This window comes from Mastacembelus armatus, chromosome 16 (assembly GCF_900324485.2).
Source record: "Mastacembelus armatus chromosome 16, fMasArm1.2, whole genome shotgun sequence".
NCBI classification, from domain to species: domain Eukaryota; kingdom Metazoa; phylum Chordata; class Actinopteri; order Synbranchiformes; family Mastacembelidae; genus Mastacembelus; species Mastacembelus armatus.
Window position 1 is genome coordinate 18,231,513 of NC_046648.1, and position 13,515 is coordinate 18,245,027.

At 42.7% G+C, this 13,515-nt stretch overlaps 1 protein-coding gene across 1 annotated transcript in view; it reads left to right on the forward strand.

The window, feature by feature from the left end:
* The first annotated feature begins 8,811 nt into the window (after positions 1 to 8,811).
* The window catches only part of erfl1 (Ets2 repressor factor like 1), a 33,180-nt gene continuing 28,476 nt past the window's right edge, over positions 8,812 to 13,515 (forward strand). Inside the window, exon 1 of the mRNA XM_026317687.1 lies at positions 8,812 to 8,838. The gene's annotated coding sequence lies outside the window, so the exon portion shown is untranslated. The remainder of the gene's footprint in view (positions 8,839 to 13,515) is intronic.

Consider the following 13,515-nt stretch of genomic DNA (forward strand, 5'->3'; position numbering starts at 1 on the left):
TCGGCTCTCTCCTTTCCCTACCCCGTCTCCCACTTAACCCCATATTTCACAGCTGAACTACGGCTAATTTCCCCCCAGTCCTCCGAGCAGCACTCTCTATACTGCTAGAGCACGCTTAATTACCCACAATTAAAGCCAAACGCTAACAAGAAAATTGCTCTGTTATGAAATGACTTCAAAAGAACTAGAGTAAGTAGAACGGATTGGAGGAAAAGTTGGGTGGTAGCCTCGGGTAGCAGGGAAGAGCTTCTCTGCTGTGGTTCCTCCTCAAGCTGTCTCAGGAGAAGGCAGTAAGCAAAGAATCCAGCAGCAGCACCCACAGCTGTAGACTACAATATTCAACAGCTAAACTCAAGTGTTGCTACTGAAAAAGCAAAAGTATTCACTTTAGTAATGCAATATATTTGAGAGCTTTGTTATGAAAGGGGGGAAATGTAGTTTCCAATTTGATTTCTTCAATTCCAACAGTACACAGTATGAAGTATCTTAACCTCGATTTGGCTTGTCCCTCCACAGACCAGTGTTTGTAGAATCTCACCAGTACTGAACCAGGAGCGCCCCACGTCACCTAGCCATAACAATTTAGCCCTTGTCAGAGTTGCTCAGGTCCACTGCCCATTTCTCTCACTCCCAACATGTTGACTATAAGAACCAAGTGATGACTTAATTCTAACATATCACGGCCTTTACATGCACTGTTGTTACTTCCTCCCCTGGCTGTTATGAATATTTCTAAAAAGTACAAAATATACATTTCCACAGCAGAGATTTTGGATTATCCTAGAATTGGATTATCCAGTTGCTAACATTAAAAGCTAGCTTCAATGTCCTGCTATTATGCATGTTGGCTCACTGCCATGGCTTACTGGGATATTGCTGGCATTGAGCTATCATTAACAAAATGTGTTTAACCTGTGCCTTTCCATGGCTCATGAGTCAAAATGTCTGTTGTGAAAAAGCCACTAGCATGACTTCAAAATATCAACAGGAACATCCCATTTGGCGAGTTATCTACATGGTTAGATACCACTAGAGGCAAAAGTGCAAAAATAGGGTACCAGTCAAACGTTTGGACACACTTTCTCATTCAACTCAAATAGTAAAATGTGTCCAGATGTTTGACTGGTACTGTGTGTTTCTTAATTTTGCTGAACCAACCCTATAGCTTATAGCTGGTGACCTACACTACAGATCACCAGCAGAAGAAAAAGCGGCGGATTGGTGCCACCAGACCAAGCAGTCCTACATTTAACAAGATTACACTGCATGACTACGTACTTGTAACACAACAGCATTATCTCATGAAACTCAGGCGCTGGAATGTATTCTGCACAATGGACCTGACCACAAACCCAATTCCTTGTCTCCATGGAAGGAGCAGATCCTTCCACACCATAAGGCCACCCCCCAACTCCCCAGTCTCCCAACCCAATCCAATCTACAGCTGGCAAAATGAAACAAATAAACACTAATTCGTATTATTTACGTCCAGTTTACACCACATGGCTCAAGGTATGAGAGGGAGAAATAGGTGCTATATGGTGGCTGGATAATGGTAACAGTGGTAGTAATAAGTGCAGCGGCTACAGTGATAACAATTAGATTTGATTTCATTTGAGAATGCCTCCACAGCTGCTCCCCACTCACCCCCTTAACCCCCTTTTCCCTTCCCCCCTCCTCTCCTTCCCCTTGCTCCTCTCCCCCTAGATTAAAGTGGGTGTGTTAATTCCGTGGTGTAGCGATCGAACAGCTCTGGCAACAATGGGAAATGGGCTATTGATCAGAACAGCTCAGATTAAGACTAGGCAGTGGAGCTCTTTCTTGCTCTCTTTCCCCTCCTTTTCTCTCCATTTCCCACCTTCTTCTGCCTGTCTTCCTGTCTGTCCTGCTTGTGTCATCCCCCCCATCCCCTTGTTCTCTCTTGTCTCTCACACACACAAAGAAGGAGAAGAAGAGTGTTTGCATGTATAAGAGACTATATTAGTCTATGAGGATTTCCTTGTCCTTCCTCCCTGTCCCTCCTCCCCTTTTCCCACTATTTTCTGCTCGTTTCTTTTCCAACAAGAACCTCATCCGATCTCCTATTTCTAAACAATTAAAAACATGTATTTTTTTAGTTTTGTCACATCTACACAATATTTAGAAACCAAAAAGTACGTAGTATAGCCTCAAGTGGAAAGTCAGTGCAGAGAATGTGAGACTTTTAACAGTTCGCTCTGCTTCAATTTGACATCCATTCACATGAGATTTTTATATCAATCTGTTCTGTTGTGCCACAATTAAAATCCACCCTATCAAAAAAACTCACATACCAAAATTAGCTGTCATGATCGGGCAGTGGGGAGAAACACATTGGATTTGCATTGAATAGACATAAAATATACCAAATGTGAGGAGACAGCAAATCCATACAGTGAAAAGTGAGCTAAGAATCCTCCGCTCTACTTATATTAATTAACTCAGTCAATGGGGATGTGATAGGTCAGTTATTCATCCTCTTCCAGCGCCTCCCCACTCTGTCACATATGCCTCCCAGGTGTCAGAGGCTCAAACGTTCCAGCTGCTGAGCAGAGATCAGCGGGGGGGAAAAACACACCTCCACCAGAGGATGTTAGAATGGGCTGCTCTGAGATCAGTGGTTGGAGGTTACTGGCATGTTTCAGTGTGTCTGCATCTGCTTGTGATTTTAGAAGTGACAAATGCAACACACACATAAATACACACATATGCATGTACGCACACTCACATGCACTGGTACCATGCACACACACACACACACACACACACACACACATACACACATACATACATATACCAGTGGTCACATCAATATTGCCATGACCCTCAGGGGACTTAGAGTATTGGCAAAGCTTTCATCTGCTGAGTGTCTGATATTCCCTACTATTGACACACACACATAAGCCTGACGTACAGTAAGAAAAAAACAGCCATACACTCAAACAAATCCACTCCGGGTGTTGCTTTGTTCGGGTGTGAACCCAAAAATCAGGACAAGCAGATAAGAAAGTGGAACTGGAGGAGTGAAACAGTGACAGAAGGCTCCTATCAGCAGTCAACACTAGAGGGCGATAAAGAAGTGCACAGGTTGTATCTGAGAGTGTGGTGATTTACTGTATGTGTAAAGTTATGGCTGTGACCATGGACAAGTTTTACAAATATTGCTTGATTCATTCAACATTTTTACCTACTTACCGCTCAACCTCCTCATGTGTTTGTTTAACATAGGACTGGTTCAAACAGGAGAGGCATGTAAGGGACTAAAAAAGTAAATATATTCTTATCTAAATTACAGCTGGTTTCAGCAACTAATCATTATTTTCTTCATTGATTAACCTGTGGAGTATTTCACAATTAATTTATGAATTTCAAGCTCTATAACATATCACGGAATAGTGGAAAATGCCCACTATAATGTCCCCAGAGGCAAAGGTGACATCTTTAGATCGTCCAAAAATCCAAAGCCCAAAGATATTCCATTAACTGTTATATAAAAAAATACAGAGCTCATGTTCACATTTGATTATATCCAGCACTGATCCAGTAATACCAGGTGAATGCTACCCCCAAACGCTTTAGTACTTCAAAACATGTGGTCATTCTTGCCTTGACCAGTACCTTCTTTAACAGTGGGGCCTGTAATGTTAACAGGACAAGAATTTGGCCGTATCCCATAATCAAATTCAAATGGACAACCAGCAGAGGAAACAGCAAAGAGCACAGATCTCCCTGGGTTTAGTCCTTTCCTCCATCCCTCGATCTCTTCACCTCCTCTCATCTCGTCCTCCCTCCCGTCCTGACTCCCTTGTCATAGAGTCTAGCTCTCTGTGCTCAAGTGAGTTCCATAGGTTTACCTAATTGATTATTAAGTTGCTGATTGGGGATCAATTAAATAATTAAAGTTTGTTAAGGGTAGAGTCAATTTACTGGCAGGAGAACTGGCACATATTCTCTTCCTCTCCCTCCGTAGGTGTGTGTGTGTATGTATGTGTGTGTGTGTGTGTGTGTGTGTGTGTGTGTGCACATTATTTCATTTATGCAAGACGGTTGAATTCATACTATTGAGTTGAATGTGTCTCATTCTAATTGTGGATTTTGCTGCTGGGAAAATGTTGATAACAGCGGTGAAATTCTCTGTAGTCTACTGATGGAGCTTAAGCTTTAGTGATTGGTGTTTATAGTCATGAAGGGACATATTCTTGTACCTATGCACCATTTTACTCCACATACAGGCAGGAAGCTAGTTATTCCTCTAGTTTCAGGTTTGAATCAAGCTATAGGGTTGTGTGGAGGTTTTCTGTCATAGGAATCACCGTCAATGGTACTGAATCCCAGTTGCATTGGCACCAGCAAAACCTTAAAGTGGCCACTATCATTGCGCGTTTAGGGGAATGGCTGCGCCATTCAAGCTGAGCAACTTTTGAGGGAAACATGTTGTTGAGCACAGCGACTCCTTGGTGTCCAGGAGGTGAGACAAAGGCCATGGAGAGGCAGCAAATAGAGCCCTGAAAGTGAAAACACACTCAGACACATACACAGTAGATTACACTACACACACTCTCACTCTCACACACAAACCTCATATATGAGACACAGGAGCGGAAACGGGTCGAATCCTACTTCAAATTCTCTTTCCTCTCGGCTTGTCGACTGGGGAAAACAAACCGACCCGAGGCACAGCGAATGGGGATTTACTAATTAACTACTTACACACTCTCTCTCACACACACACACACACACACACACACACAGAGAGAGAGAGAGTGTTTGTGTGAGAGAGAGATGCACACCTCCTCTCCTCCCTCCTCCTCCTCATCCATCCCTCACTCCCTCCCTCTGCTCTCCTCCCCGGGTTGAGCCTGGTAGTAGTGCTGCCTCTCTGGTCGCTGGCTCGCTGCGTGTGGATAGAACAGCCGCACTTCAGCTGGTGAGAGCTTTTACGCCACTTCCTGAAAGTAAAGCTGGAGGTATGTTTCTGATTTGTGTTTTATCACCTAAAATATTTACCATTTAATATGAAATTTGACAAATTTTATTTTTCGCGCGAGAAGAAGTTGTGCATGTTGTCCTGCCGCGAGTGTGTCTGAAGTATGTTATAATAGATTTGTTCCGGCGATATTATTTTTCGTTATTGGGATTATTTTTGCTCTGATTTGAAAATAGTTTTGTCTCTGTTTGAGCATCGCAGAGCAACTAAAAGTTGGACCGTGCGTAATTTACGCAGACGCTTCTTTAGCATTATTTGGATGTAGGTATTTTGTGTGTTTTTAAGCTCCCGTTTGGAAAGTTTAAATGCTACACTCGAATCTCTTGCAAGTGCACACAAAGCCAGAGAGGAAAATAAATAATATCCAGGTTTTTTTGTTGTTGTTGTTGTTTTAGAGTGGTGCGTGTGTGCAGGTGAGAAAGTCTCGGCACTACGGGAACACTGGGATGCGCTCAGCTGTCGGCGTTGGCCCGGATTAGCCTTTAAGTGTCTCTATTTGTTAAAGTGTCCAGCCCTCACCTCCACACCGCTGTATCAATCAGTCAATTAAACAGCCACTCACACACGGCGAGCTGCACGAGACCTCAGCCGGCGCATCTCTCTCTCCCTGTGGTCCATCTTTCTGTGTGTGTGTGTGTGTAAGAAATAATTTACCTTTATACGGGCTGTTAGAAAGTGCGTGTGTGCGTGCGTGAGCGCGCATGTGGCTGAGCTGGGATATTTGTATTTTTCTTTATCTTGCTGCATCTGCTTGTGCTTCTGGGTGTATTGCATGTGCCAATACTTTCTTTTTTTTTTTTAATTAATTCATTACTTGTTTGCCTTTATTTCTTCTCTGAAAGTTGGTTAATTTGAAGTGACCCTGTCTTGAAGAGTTTTCCAAAAAATTCTTGACCATATAGAGCAATATTTGTTAAGTTTGTATTTCCAGTTCCACACAACAACAAAATTCCTCATCAGTAAAAAAACAAATAAATGAAACAGCCAAAGCCAGGCAGGTAGAGCTCTTGGACTGTCTGTGACCGTGCGTCAGTTTCAGCCAAGGAAAATACTTGTTTACTGCAGCAGGAGTCAAACCAGTGAATTGTGTGTGTGTGTGTGTGTGTGTGTGTGTACGTTTCCAGTCTCGCATGGGAGTTCGTTTTAGAAGTGGGCGCATCAATACAGTGCAAAACCAAACTTGAAAAAATTTTAGAATAATCTTTATGTGAATTCGCTGCTATCTCTCTCTCTTTCTCTCTCTCTCTCTCAACTCTCCCCCCCCCCCTTTTTTAGGTGTTTGCCCCCTTACAACTTTGATGCATATTTATGTGCGCCGTGGGTGTACGCCATCAATTATTTGTGTCAGTATATTTCCAGATAAACAGTGTTTGTAAATCAATACTTGCATGTAACTATTGCAGATTAAGAGATCGATCAATGGATCCAGCCTAACCCCAACCAATGTTGTTTTTTTTGTGGCGTCAATTATTCACATCTAACTTTACACAACACCAGCCAGCGTCAACAAAGTTTTCAAGTGTGTGTGCGCGTGTCTGTGAAGGAAATATTGAGGATTTACAAGTGAGAAGTTTTTAAGTTAATTTGTTTAATTTTGTGTTTTAACAAAACTAATAATAATAATGATGATGATGATGAAAATAGGCCTATGCAGTTTTCTTTTCTTATTTAAACGTGTTTCACATCATGTAAAATCATTTTTGGTGTTTTCCAACTTTCCAACAAGCGGCCAGCCTCACTCCCTGCATCAGTCTCTTGCTCTCAGACATTTCGTTCCGCCTGTGTCTGCTCTGAAGTTTCAGGCCAACGTGTTGAACCTCTCTCCTCCGCTCTCCTCTTTGAGCTCAGGCCGTTTAATTGGATTATTTCCCTGGTTTTGTGCCGCTTCTCGCCGGCCGCGTCATCCGTCTCTCTGCTGTCAATACTTGGGCGTAAATATTTCCGACATTAAATGGCATTTGGGGAAATTTCTCCCCACGTCACGGACCCTCCCCTCCTTCATCCTTCACCTCTGCACTGTTGCCTCTTAACCCGTTAACCCGTCCAGTTATATTTGTCATAATATCAGCGCTTTAACGCTGCCGGGGTTTGTTTGGCACAAACTGCGGAGGCAGAAATTATAAATGTGTCTCTCACATCACTGATGGCACTTCTCTGCTCCATTTATTTACGTTCATGATAATAATAATAATAATTAATAATAATTATAATAACGGTACTATTTGTTTGAAACGAAAAGTTTTTATCCTGCATGTTATATGGGCACATATGTAATGCAATTTATTTTTATTATTATTATTATTATTATTATTATTATTACGAACCGTCTGCACCAAAGATTTTATTTCCTAAAGCATCTTGGTTTGAATTTGAAGCTTTAAATTTCCCATTTTAACTGTGATTATGTTCTTAGATTGTTTGTTATCATAATACTTAATAATGCAATATAATAATAAGATTACTAGATTTGATTTGCTTATATTAATGATTTGTGAATAATTTAATCTAGTTTAATATATATAGAACAAAAGTCTAATTCGCTTGTGATTGGCTTTTGTAATTGATAATATCCATTTTTCTGTTTCTTTGCATCTTTTCATGTTCATTTTATTTAGTTGATTTTTCGTTTCTTTTATGAAATTCGTTTTTTGACGTCGCATGAGTTCGATGTCCAGCATGCTTTGAATCAAACTTACTTTCCTGTTCTTGATTGCGATTCTTTGGTGAGAAATAGAAATTTTGGACTCAACATTCCTTCCTATTTTTCTTTACTTCGTTTTTCTTCTTTTCTGTCCTCTTTTTTGGGAATAGACTATTGGCTTTCTTTTATTCATCAATACATTGGACCTATGGGGGCTCTCACCTTTTCTCATCTCCATCTCATTCGGAAAAGAAACTTCTGACAGGTGCGAGAGGCGGGTTTGATTTTTTTTTTTTTTTTTTTTTAAAATGCTCTCATCCTTAATGTGTTGTCATCTGGAAAGCAATTTTGTATGATCAAAGTGCGGCTAGTTAGTGCGGTCAATATCCTTTCCAGCAAGCTTCTCATATATCGATAACAAGACAGCAGAGCCTCTCGACGAGCTGCATTCAGGGCCTGCTCTATGTGCCGGCAAACCCGGATACATCCCGTGCGTAAAAAGAACCATAAGCTCATATATGTTTCAGAAGGACCCAATATAGATAGAGTAAAAATATATCCCCTGTAAAAGTGATTCTGAAGATTTTGATGCGATATTCCTCAGACGTCAACCAGAGGAGACGAATAAATTTCACAAAATGCGATAAGGTCATTCATAAATAAGTGCCACAATTTAAGTCATTACAGGAGCATTAGGGTGATTTCCTCCTGCTGGCATCTCATCCTCTGTCTCGCTGTGTCCGTTACTGTATGACACTGAAGGCTAGGCTAAATAATGTGATTGATCTGTGGTCTTTATGAGGCAGCAGTGGTCCTGCAGGAAAACAGCACAACACAAACTCTGGGATCGGCTCCTTTCAGCTGGACCGTAGCGTCACCGGTCCCTTAGTTGGCTTCATGTTATTTCTTTGTCGTTATTTTTGTTTCTGATTTGAATTAAAAAAATTAACACCGTTGACTGGTAAGAATGAATTTGTAACACCAAAGGAGATTACATTCATGATGTGTTTTTTTTTTTCTTCTTCTTCTTCTGTAAGTGACGCCTTTGTGCAGTGCGACAGCAGCACTCTCCCCTCTCACCTCCTCCCTCGGAACAAGCGCAGCGGCGAAAAGACTCCAAGTCCAGTCCGAGAGACGCGATCGGGCTTCGGCCCCAGGTGCATCTTCGAGGCGGAGCGACGCGGAAGTCCAGGTGAGTGAACTCCCTCCTCCTCCTCAGTCCCCCGGCACCTCATTACGCCATTTGCTTCCCCGTTGCTTTTCCTTTACAGTGCTCTTCATTTGTAGCACATTAATTGCAGAAAACAGCATATTTTCTTTTGAAGGGGAGCGGGAGTCATTTAGGGTCAAGATGGGTTTTGGGTGGGAGGGGTCATGTGTTGATTTCACACTACAGCTCTTTAGCTTAGAGATAAAAACCTAAACTGCCTAAATTCCCTTTAAATAAACAAAATGTGATTGTGATTTTTATTTGGGACAAACTGTCAAATAGTCTAAGATTTTCTGTTCAGTTACTTCTGATGAGCCATGAAGACTTTTTTTCCCCCGGAATCTTACTTTTCTTGCTCTTGGGCAATGGAGCAGTGGAGACCAGACTGAATAATCAAAAGGTGTCCAATGTGACATGCAAATGGCCTCTGGCATTACCAGTCATTTGCAAGATTCTCCTCAAGCCAGCCACTGTCTGAACACTTCCTCTGGCTCCCCTGCTCCCTCTTAATTCTTCCTGTCTGATATTAGCCCCTTGGCACACCTTAAAATTTATATTTCATCATTCATTATTCAACACTCATTGCTGCCTGATACTAGACTCCTACCTGTTACACTCAGACTGCAGGGCAATTGAAGGACTCCTCTGTATCTTTCCCTCCATCTCCAAGCGTCCGTTCTCCCTCTCCCCCTCTCTCCTGTGGCCCTCATACCCCTGTCGTCTCTCGTTGCCACACCTGGTAACTACAAACTTGTACACAATAATAACAGCCAGATGTATCCATCTATCTCTCTATCTAGCCTGTCGGCAGTTAGTGGAGTGGCTGAGAGACTTGCAGGCGTGAAAGGTCAGTTAATCAATGGCTCACAATTTGACAAATCCCAGCGACTCTTATCGTCCTCACGGGCGTTTAGGGCCGAAAGGAGGACCACCGAGATAAATGCTTAATCCTGACTGCACTGTGTGAGAGAGAAAGAGCGAGAGAGGACAACCACAGGAGTGCTGTGTGAAGCAGATGGACTTGCAGTGAGGTTGGGGGGAGCTTTGGAAGAGTTGGCAAGTGGAGAGAAGAGAGAAATGGGAGAAAGAAGCAGATGTGGAAGTGGCTCAAAGCAAAACTGGAAGGTGAATAAATGGGTCCCACATTTGAAAATGATAGATTTTGCTGTCACAGTCAAACGAACAGGCAACTTTGTGCTTCTCAAAACATCAAATTCGCCTCAGGCTGGACAGGCCATGCACATGCCTTCTGGGCTGACATCGAAATCCTGGGTCACTCTCAGTTATGGCTCTGCTGCTGTGTGTAAAGTTGAGAAAAACCTGAGGAAAACAAAGGTGTATGAGTGGGTGAATTCTCCTGTGGCATGTTAGCCTGCCTGCAGCAGTGTGCAACCAAGAGGAAAATGAGCTTTTGTCCACAAGGGTGGCCTCTTTTTTCCCTTAGCTTTTTTTTTTTTGAGCTGCAGGACTTTGGAAAGTGGCATAATTTATTTTGCCCTTAAACCCTTAACAAGGATCACCTCAGCATGACATGGTGTCAGTTGTTTTGTATTGCACTGAAATGCACTTTTCTCTTTTTTTTTTTTTTTTTTTTTTTTTTTCATCCATTGCTGTGGTTTTGGATTAACTACGTTAATGGCGTGCATGTTGTCCAAACTGATTTGTGTGTGCATGTGCACTTTCTGTTCACGTGCTTTTTCACATGGGTGTGAGCAATCACTTGAGCAATCACTCAGACAGACGCTCATGTCCTTTAGCTCCGTCTCAATACAAGTTCAATGTAATTCGATTGAGATTAGTTGCACTGGCATGACAGCAGATCCCTAGTATTGCCAAAGCACTTAGGAGGCAATGACAGGGCCACATCGACATCTAACACATACACAACACCATGCCACTGGCCAACTTTGTAGAGAGACTAAGACACACACACACACACACACACACACACACACACACACACACACACACACACACACACACACACACACACACAGAGGCAAAGTGTGTAATGGAGTGACAGAGTGACAGCCAAGTCAAAGAGGTTTGGGCAAAATCTCAGGATGATGAAGTTAAAGAATGATAGAAAGTTATAGAAAGAGCATTAAAAGAAGAGGAGAGAAGTGATGAAGGGACCTGAATGACGAGCAGAGCTGAAGCATGACAGAACGCGTCCAAAAAGATGAAATAGTAAATGACTGACTCGCAGGGAGAGTGATGGAAAGAGAGCAGAATAAAGGAAGGCGAGGAGACGACAGAATAGAGCAAAACAAAAAGAGGGATGGGATGCCGAGAGGAGAGAGGGAAGAGGGATAGAGTGAGCAGGGAGTAAGGACTGGACACACAAAAAGGAGAGGACAAGAGATAAAGGGAGCAAAGGAGGGAGGGCAAGAGAGGATAAAATGTATAAGAGTGATGTACGAGAAGAGTAGAGAGGAAGAGATTTACCAGCAGAGAGATTAAGTCAAGTTGTCCCCGGTCAGTCATTAATCCGATTTAAGAGCAATTAAGGTGAGACTGATTCCTTCCTAGAGAGAAAGAAATAGATGGAGAGGGTGAAGAGAAGGGGGAGAAAAAGAGGAGACAGCGAGGGAGACAGGAAAAGAGCGATTGAAAGAGAAAAGTGGGAAAATAAAATTGGTGTCTGACCTCTGAGTGCCAGTTAGTGGACAAATTAAAAGCCATGTAACACTGAAGTAAGAACAGACGACATGATGAAAACATGGCAAAATCCTGTGACAAGAGAGGACTTAACCTACAAAACTGCTAAAGATCAAACACAGATTACTGTGACAAGTGAATGTTTATTAGTAGTAGTACACATGGGTTTGGTTGTAGTTTGGTCATGTTCTGGTATACTTTAATTTACAGACCTTACTTTTTTTAAACAAACCATGGATTTCACATTGGATCAGGATCATACCAAAGTATCTCCTAACAGAAGCAACCAAGCAGGAACTCCATGTTAGATCCCCGCCACCTGTGAGATTATTCCTTTGAGAACAGACAGAAGTTGTAAAGTTGAGCTTCGGGTGAAAGTACAGTGGCTGCTTCCCTGTCGTCAATGCAGGTCAGTGAAGCGCAGAGAGGAGAAAAAGACAAAGATAGAGAGACGGAAAGTGATCAACAGAGTGGATGAATCTCCTTTGAATTAAAATGGACAAAAAGGCACAGAAGCTATGAAGGTAGCTCCCTCCTCCCCCTCCTCCTCTCCCTCCTCCTCTAACAAACCCCCCAATCCCTGCTCTGCGTGCTCTGTTGTTCCAGATGTGTATCAGGGGTCTCAGGGTCGACAGAAGGGTCCCTCCACAGCTGTAGCATTTGTGTCTCTATTGGGAGATGGTGGTCCTGATAGCTTGGCCGCCTGACACGTACACAACAGTACATAAATCAAACGCACACATACGCGCACTCACTCCATTTATCTCCCACTCAAGCAGCGCGGTGATAGCAGCCAACTCTGCATAGACTCGGAGAGAGGGAAAGGTTATAGTCTGTCTTGTTAAGTGGGAAAGTAATGGGTAGCTGTAAACGGTTTACTACTGTTGCTGCCATCTCTATTGTTCAGGCCGTTCCAGTGTCTGTGCCTCTTTTGTTTGATGTGCTTGAACAGTATATAGCATGCTCGGCTGCGCCCATAATTGCTGTTCCACATAACTGCAGGACAACAGTGTGTTATTATGAAGTCTCTTAAGGCAAAGGATGGAGCAAATTGAATACTGAGGTCATAGATTTTGTTGTGCAACATTTTAGGCACCTGAATGGAAATGGTTTCTTTTTTTTTTTTTTTAATTTCATTGACTTACATCAATGCTGAATGTATCTGATTTCTCATCATTATAGGAAAAAAAATGACCTTTTACATCTCTCCCTATTTTGTTTAACTTTTTTCAGGCTTTTCTCTCATCAAGATTCTATTTTTCTTTGGTTCATCCATTGCAGTTTCTGTGTACTAATCTGTAACCCATCACAAGAACCAGATTGAGAGGCCATTTGGCTGCTGTTGACAGGAGGGAGCAGCTATCGACAGGGCCCTGCCGGGGAGGCGTGTCTCAGGCCCCACGTCTAAAGCGTTTGTGGCGTTTAATACACTGTAGCAGTGGTCCTCACAGCTCTCACCCTGCATGCTACTGCCATAGGGATCAATATGCACTGGGTTAGAGAGAAATGGACCATCTGATGCACACTCAGAGAGGGGGATGAGGTAAAAAGAGTGAGAGAGACAGAAACAGTAGGGAGGGGTATGGTAGCAAGGGATTTAGAGGAAAAAGAGGGGAACAGGCTTGAAAAAAGGGAGATGGTGAGAGCAAAGGAGAACAAGAGAGGAGAGGAAATGATTAGAGGCATGGTTTAAAAGACATGGAGGCAGAGTGCTGCCCAGTGCGGAGATAGATAGCAGCGGAGAGAAAGTGGTCAGTGGTTGAAAAAGACATTCAGCTGGGAGAGAAAACGGATTGGAGTGAACAGGGATAGACACTGAAAAAGAGGAAGACTGTAGACACCAGGGAGGATACACACAGTAAAGGAAAAAAGACATAAGGGAAGAGTAGGAGATAGGAATAGAGAGGGGGGTAGATGAAAGAGAGGGGGGGAGAAAAGCAGAGAGAAAGCGAGCAAGAGAGAGGAGCCAGGGAAGGATAAGGAGGAAGGGAGGGGAGG